The sequence below is a fragment of the Aptenodytes forsteri genome, unplaced genomic scaffold (assembly GCF_000699145.1).
Source record: "Aptenodytes forsteri isolate BGI_AS27 unplaced genomic scaffold, ASM69914v1 Scaffold143, whole genome shotgun sequence".
In the NCBI taxonomy this organism is placed as follows: Eukaryota; Metazoa; Chordata; class Aves; order Sphenisciformes; family Spheniscidae; genus Aptenodytes; species Aptenodytes forsteri.
In genome coordinates, this window is record NW_008794951.1 from 205,252 (window position 1) to 214,136 (window position 8,885).

Consider the following 8,885-nt stretch of genomic DNA (forward strand, 5'->3'; position numbering starts at 1 on the left):
ACCACGGGTGCACACCCTCCTTCAGGCACACCCACCTGCTCCAGCGTGGGGTGCAGGTGGGCTGCAGGTGGATATCTGCTCCACCGTGGACCTCCATGGGCTGCAGAGGGACAGCCTGCCTCACCGTGGTCTTCACCACAGGCTGCAGAGGAAGCCTGGAGCACCTCCTCACCCTCCTTCTTCACTGACTTCGGTGTCTGCAGAGTTGCTCCTCTCACATATTCTCACTCCTCTCCCCGGGGCTGTCGTGCAGCTGTTTTTTCCCCTTCTTAAATATGTTATCCCAGAGGTGCTACCACCGTCGCTGATGGGCTCAGCCTTGGCCAGCAGTGGGTCCATCTTGGAGCCAGCTGGCACTGGCTCTATTGGACATAGGAGAAGCTTCTGGCATCTTCTCACAGAAGCCACCCCTGCAGCCCCCCTGCTACCAAAATCTTGCCATACAAACGCAATACAGTCACATGCCTAGATTATGATGAACACTATATTTTGACTTTTCCTAATGGTTATGGAAGGTGTTTTCTCACTGTGCCATGGATAGAGCTTGGTGGAGAATATGGGCATTTTGAATCACCTTCCTCCACATGGCCCGTGTGCACAGGACATCCTCTTGATCTTTGGAGATCTCATCATTGTCTGTATCACTGTAGATGACTTCCAGCACCACTAATTCTCTCAGGTATTGGATGCCTTCGTCTATGGTTGTCCATTTTCCTGGGTAGTTCACAAGATCTTCCTTGAACGGATATCTTGCCCTCACACCTGAGAGGAGCCATCTCCGGAGACTGCAAATCACTGCCTCTTTTCCAATTCCTCTCTCAATTTCCTTGTTTCTAGCAAGGGATCCCAGCTGTTGGGCTTCCTTACCTTCCAATTGCTGACTGTTGGCCCCATTATCCCAGCATTAGAGCAGCCAGGCAGCAAGCCGCTCACCTGGCTGGTGAGCCATCTTTCCGCTTGTCTCAAAGTTCTGACGAGGTCAGGGACCGGGTAGTTTCTGCTTCCTGTCTGATTTCTCTCACTCCTTCCTCCCATTTCTTTGCTAAAGGACCGGCTTCTTGATCAAACTCTTCCTCTTTTTCCTCCTCCCTTCACTGACCTTGGTGTCTGCGTAGTTGTTTCACACACATAATCCTTGAAATCTAGTAGTATCCTGAAATATTAACAAAAGCTTCTACATTTTTAGATTACCTCATAAAAACAACTCTGACAAAACTGTTTCCCGAGATCCCCAACCCACATGATAGTTCATGGATTGCTAAAGATAATCCATTTGACAAACTGAATGTTTACATTACTCTGACGAGACATTACAGAGCAAAGGTTTCAGCTTGTCCACATTAAAGCTTTTTTTCAATGGATCACAGAAAAGACACAACAAAAATTTGATTTGTCTTGTTTACTCCTTATTTCTCCCTTTGAGGCTACCTGCTAGCCCGAAATAATGTACCGCTAGCTATCTTCCTCATCAAACAGTGCAGTATACCACGAAAAGATACAGTGCTGAGGACACAAAGTCCATACTACATGGATTTCCAGGGTTTTACTTTAGACTAACTTTAATTTGGTCCCATAGATTGACTGTTCATTAGCAGCTGAAGTGCATTACGGCTATGTCTGCATTAGCAAGAAATATGGAACAGTAGAGAAGATCTGGAGGGCAAAGAGTCGGTGTTGAAAACTTGATGTCCGCTCTATATGCATTTTGCAGTTTAGCTGACAGTAGTTCTAGGCTGGTTCAATGAACGGATAATCCATCATCATGCTGCTGTACCACAGCTTTTGGTCTAATGTCACCTGAAAGGAATTCAGTTTGTGCACTCCAAGACTGCTACACATTGCAAATCAAAGCAGGTGAGCAGGGACAAATGAAAAATTAATTGCAGAAGTTAACTTCTAATTCAGACTAAAACACTAATGTGGATACATCATGATTGTACTCCTGGAATGCATCTTTTGGTTTAGATTCATCAAAAAGGAATTCAGTTTGCATGCTCCAAAACTGTCCTCTTCGAAAGTGAACTCTTAAACCTAAAATGCTGACGCAGACACCCCCGTTGCAACCCAGGCAGAGAGGAGCTCTGTTCTTTGCTCCACCCTATGCTTTCTTGCAGAGCTCTACACAATTAGTTTACTTCTTTGTAGGCATTTGTGCTTTAGAATGGTAGTTTTTTTGGAGTAGTGTCATTTACTATAACCTGTATAATTCCCAGTTCAATAGAGTGAAGAGACATAAGAAACCCCTTTACTATCTTGCGTGGGCTACCTGTATTTAGATAATAGTGTGTAAGTAAGAGAAACGTGCAAAGCCACTATCATCCTTTCCTGCAAATGTATAAAATTGGCTCCATACAGTGAGGAGCAAAGGCACTTTCACCCTGCCTTTTCCATGCACTGACTACTGCAGTTACCACAGATAGTTACTGTTTGAAGAAGACTGAAACATTGCCCTAAGCTGGCACTTACTCTGCAATGGAAATTGGCCACATTTGTTTAAAAAAAAGTAGTAATAGTGAAGTTACAATATTATTTCTTACTGACAGAAGGTCTGGTATCCTCAAAACTGGATTATGCTGCCTCTATATGACAAATGGAGGCATTTCTGAGCTGTCAGTCCAAAATACCGTACAGCAAAGATAGCAGCCCAACTTTTCCAACAGAAAGCTCAGACTCAGCTGAAAAAGAAAACAACACGTGGGTGTACCAGCTTCTGTGTGAAAAAGGATTCTACATGCCCGGATTGCTTCTTTAAAATATTTTCCCTTAAGTTAGATGATCTTTTCTCTTCTGATAAATACTTTTCTTAAGCTCAGGTGATCATCTGTTGCTCCATTATACAACACCACAGTTCTAACAAAACCTGACTCTACTCCATGGTCTTGTATCAGAAAGTACAAGAAATCTAAATAAAGAGCTAGTCAATTAAAAACCGTGCATTCCATTTTTTTTCTAATTCAGTTGTTCATAAACATTTAAAATATATGCCCTTACATAACAAAGAATGATAATTCAGACAGTTAGGAGAGTCCACAGGAATTACTTTAAGATAATTATTTTGTTGGCCATGACTAGATTAAAAATTCAATATATCTTGCTGTACAAAGGAGATAGATAGATAGAGTTCTTTCCCTCTTATACCAAAAAGAAAGGACAAGTTCTGTCAATTAGACAATAAAAGAAAATGTAGAAGCTAAATGAAAATGACACCACATAAAACTGCATAAGAAAAAGTCAATTCATTAAGGGTGGCTGTAAGGGTGGCTGTGGTTAAGACAAGCACATGCACACTCATTCCCCGCGACGGATATTGCTGGGGAAATTCAGGTTAAAAACAATCTGACCTCCACTGGTACTCAAGTATTGACACTCTTAAGACTGAAGCTGTCATCAGAAAAAGCAAGTACATCAAACGCACAAATGTGGTTTGCAAACTTCTATTTGCTACCTTTACTGCTAAAGAAACCTCCATCAGGAAGGGAAGACACAAAATTACTTGCAACTTCCCAAGTCAAAAAATGAAACTGAAAGGCAAATAATTTTTTTTTTTTTTAACTTAAGGCATTTTTATAAGCGAGGATGGAGATAATAATTACAAGCGAGGATGGAGATAATAATTGCAGAAGCTACATCATCCAGCATAAAGCTGAAATTTCTCATTTATAAACTGTCTCGAGAGCATTTACTTTAACTTCCACTAATATTTTTTTACAATCAAGGAATTAAAGACATGCTGGCTAATCGATATATAACACCTTTTCGGTAGATATGATGTACTAGCAAAGAAGGTAATAGGAAAGGTTCATTTGCACTCAATTTGGGGAAAAAAACGCTTCTCTTTTCACAAAACAGTCCTGTCTGCTCATTACCATTAATACCTGAAAACTGACACTAATTATACCACTTTTTATTTCCAGTTATATAAACGGGTATCTTTAATTTCTGTTCCACCCTGCTATTCTCCAAAGACAATCTGTGAAATGAGTGAATAAAAGTCTGGTTGCTTTAGTAGTTTCCACATCTTAACGACCTGGACATACGGCCAAAAACTATATTGCAAAAGGGCACATTTATGTTTCTTTCACTAAAGCACTGCATAATATTTCACATAATCCCAAAGCTATCATCACTATATAACCCAAATAGGAACTATCCATAAATAGGAAAACAAATAGGCAGAATAATCTCACTATTCATTCCTGATCCGGTGAGAAAACGTTTTGCAAATTTGAGCATATGCCTTTGAAAAACAGCATTCTGTGGTTCTTTTCACTGCATGGTGACACTATCCCCAATTATACAAAACAGTAAAGAAAGCAAGCGTCTGAGTATTTTCTGTAGACAATTATGTGATAGGATTAGATAGATGGTGAAAGGAGTACAATGGAACAAGTAAACAACCAGATCTTCATTATCAGAGAGGTGCTGAGCACCCGCAGCTCCCTCTAAATTAAACCGGGCAACTCTTTAATATGTCTGCCTTTAATCTTTGTGCCTAAAAATCTTAAATTCAAATCTATACATTTTCATAAATGAGCGTCATCATAAATGCTGTGAAGGTTCCGGTATCTTATTTCAACACAGCAAGGAAGGCCTGGATGAGAGAAGTAAGGGTTCACGTAGCGCATGCCTAGAAAATGCACATTTAGGGGACTCTTGACACAGAGTGGATTCTACACATTTGTAGGGATAAAGGAAGCCTTCAGGTTGGCTTTTACAATGATTTTTATATAACCCTTGATACAATAATACCTGAGGTTCTCAGTCATTAACAGATTTTATCTCCAAAAACACTCTTTTGAGAAAGGGAGGAAGTATTATTTCCATTTAATGACTAAGGAATTGAAAAACAAGATAGATTCAGAGATGTGCCCGAGGATGTAGGGCAAACCTGCCACAAACTGAAGCGACAGCTTAGAATTCCCGATCTGTGCCTTAAACAGAAGGCATTTTTGTCCTCTAGATCTTGGTTAAGAAATGTCACAATCATTTCATTTTCTCATTCCACTGACATACAATGAATGGGGAAGTTTCCCCGTTTGCAGAATAACCTAGCTATCACCGATTAATTTAAAACCGCTATTCTATTTGATTTCATGAGCTGACTTTGCCTCTTGTAAAAAGCGCAGTATGTCCATACTGAGAACAGAACTGCTAAGAAGTTAATGACAGCAGGCTACTTCGGAGATGTAAAGATAAAATGAGACTTCAAGGGGAAGAGTTTGGGCCATAAATACACATTATGAAGCATTACATTAATTTATTTTGCAAACTAAGTTAAAATAGTTAATAAAATGTTAGAAACGTATACAAACCTATAATTAGTGAAACAGTGTAACACATAAAATTAAAAACTATGAAGCTTACCTTTCACTCAACATCCTTTGGTTGCTAAATACTTCTGGGATATTTTTATTCTAAATTTCTAGAGAGGTAATCTGGAGTTCCTTGCCTTTTTATGAACATGTCATGTGTAAGATTGAGCTAGGATTGTGTTTTACTACTCAACAAAACTGATTTCTTTTTTGTCTTTTATTGGGTAATTACTCCTGTAGATGCAACTGAGGATGGGCATAATAGAGGCTGGTGAAACTAGAAGAAATGAGCAATAAATCATGCGACATTGTGTCCAAAACCCATTTATCTCTTATATCTTAACTGAATTAATAATATTGCTCTTTGTGGAATTTCACGGACACCTACAGGAACCCATTACTTGTCCCTCAATACTTCTGCAGCAGATGACATATATGGCCCTCCGTTTGGCTCAAGAGTACGACTACCAATCGCTTAATTACTTCATACTATAGACATTATAGCCACTTGTGGAAACTATAATGGAAGAAATGGTTTCAAATTTCTCGTCTTTTACAGTGCCTGCCTCATGCAGACACTTGGTAGGGTAGAAAGAGCAAATAAACAACACACAAAGCAAACATACCTCCAGCTCTAAGAGCTACAGGTTCTTCAAGTCTGGTGAAGATCAAGAGACACGACGAGGGGATCTTGATTTCCCTTCACAGTTGCTGGAAGACAATGCAACCACAGTTAAGGAAGCATTTCATACTCAGGCTATGTTGGTTCCCGTAAGTAAAACTGAAGAGTATAAAAATGACTCTATGTAAGAGTGTAGCACTGACTTTACAGACTAAACTATAGTTATGTGCTCGACCAGTAGCCAGAGAAACAGTGAGACGGAAACCTACGGAAGTTTGTGAAAGTTATAATAATTTGTGACATAAAAGGTAGGAAAATTAGATCCCATCCCATATCTAGACACTTATTTCAGTAATGGAAGGATGTCATATACTAACAGGTATTCTTACATATTTTATATGAGCTACAACAATAAAAAATCATTACTACAGAAAATCGGTAACTTTGATTCAGTAACTGCATCAAAGACTCTAAACCACCTTTATTTGAAGAGAGATAAACCAAACCAGTTATTCTTCCTACTAATGAAAGCTGAGAGAGCGTATGCAAATTTAAGATTAGTTCACAGTTTGGGGAAGTATTTCCTAATAGTCACATCATAGAAAAAAAATGAATGATTTAAGTTTTCAGGAAGGCTAAGCACTCTTTTTAAGCCAGAGAGGGCCCATCAGAAAAATCCGTTCCTATCAGCTCTGTTCTTCACAGCTATTCGTGGGTCTGATCACACGCGTCCACCACCCCAAAATTCTACATGACTGAATTATGCATATGTTGCTTTCTCAACTCCCTAGAGAAAACATTGCAAGTGCAGTGTAAAAGACTTTAAAAGAGACCAGAAAACACCGATACATTTCTTCTTGCGTAGAGAGTCAGCTTACTCATAGTTACTGTCAAGCGAGCCCAGAGGTTGATGACTAAAAAAGAAACATAAACAAAACAGAAAACCCAAGCCCTTTCTTTCAAATTGTTTACTTTCTTCCTCCCACATGTATCCTTCAGCAACCAGCTGGAATAAGCATGCAATGAACGCAGTTCACCTTGCTCTATAGTTTTAAGTCTTTAATATGAGTCAGACTCTAAAACCACTTTAAATTTTCATGTAAAAGAACAGAAAAAAATCCAAACAATATATGGAAATGCGCAAGCAATCTTAGCTCCACCCAGCCGATGGAGCAGGTAGAAAAGAATGAAAAATAAAAGGAATACATCTTCAAAAACCAGTTTGATTCTACCAGGGGCTATCAACAATATAATGCAATATAATTGTATAGCTATTGCATGGCAGAATCAACGTTAGTTACTGGGGTGTTTAGTTGTGTATTTTCATACTAACATGTTTGAATTTCTTCAAAAACTAAATTTAATCTCAGTTTCCTAGTGTTTTTAATACTTGTTTTGGGAATAATTACGTTTCTGTAGTTACCACTTATTCACTCTATTGCCATAACATTTAGGAGCTATAATCATGGAGAAGAACATATTGTGTTAGATGCTGTAAAAACACAAGACAAAAAAAAGATTTCAGTTTAAACACATGATGAGCCGGCAGCGAACAGTAGAGAAGTACAAAGAAATAACGAGGCATTATCAATCAATATGGCAAGTACAGGATTTGGCATGCCAGCTTCCAAACTGAGTTTCTGGAGACTCCAAAAAATATCTTTTCCCACATCTGAGAGGCAGAATGAAAGAAAACATAGAGCTATTTATCCAAAAAATTTAACAAGTGGGTGGTGGAAGTTGGTGTCAGGGATTGGTGAGAGTTGTCATTGAAATAATGAATCATAGGTGAGGTAGACAAAGCATGACCTTGAAAGCAAATCAAGTACATTATGTTTGAGTGACAGAGAAGGGAGAGCTAGTAAGGAGACATATGGTCAAAATCACTGGCCAGGGAAATGATCTTTGCAGCTGTATTACGGGAAAAAAGGTTATTTTTACACTTACATGACTGATAGACACAAACTCCTAACTCAGATTAAATATACCTTTGGCAGGGGCGCTTTTATTAAGAATGAGAAGGCACGAGGGGCTGCATCGGTGGGCAACGCGCTGACCTCCGCTGCTGAGTAACCACCACCACGCTGCGGCACAACGCAAGAAGGTAGGAAAGCTGCTTCTCTTCTTGGCCGTGACAGCTTGCGGATCGGGTCACAGAACTGCTGTGCTCCTACGCCAATTAAATGCATCTATTGGGACACTTGGTGAGCCGGCAAATGGAAGAATTAATTAGGAGAGGAAGAAAGCGTTACGGGGGTAGGTAAAGGGCTAGAAACGGTTCCACGCCCTCCAATGCCATCTCTTAAATGGTGGAACATCCATACATCTGGTAACGTCTAGCCCTGTATTTTAGCAATACAACAGTTAATCTAGGTGGGGAAGAGAGAGAATTTTATGGCGCACAAGTGCCCATTCACAAGTTGACCGCAAAGTGGAAGGATTTTGCTCCTCACTCATCGATTTGATCCAAAATTCAGGGATTATGTCAGTGGCCTGCTTGGACACCACAGACTGAAGATCACAAGCAGCCACAGGAGTTAACGCCGGTCGCCAGTCATGCCAAAACCGAGACTGACTGGCATTGGACAATCCCAAAACCACGACAACTGACAGATGACATAGCGGCGTGTCAAAAATAAACTCCCCCCGCTGTACCACAGGGCGTTGCGCTTCAATAAAAACGCGCTGTCTTCTGTCCGAACAGGCAACACAACTTGCGGGGGGTGGGGTGCGGGGGTACGTGAGGACGCAGGCGCTGAGGCAGCAGCCCTGTGGAGCCGGGCGCGCTGTACGTGTCACGCGTGGGCCTCGCTCTCCCCCGCCAGCCGCCCCCTCGCCGCGCAGCCGGCCCCGGCCCCCGGGACGGCCGGTTTTGCGCTCGGCTCCAACGGTCACTCAGCCGGCCCCGGCCCCCGGGACGGCCGGTTTTGCGCTTGGCTCCAACGGTCACT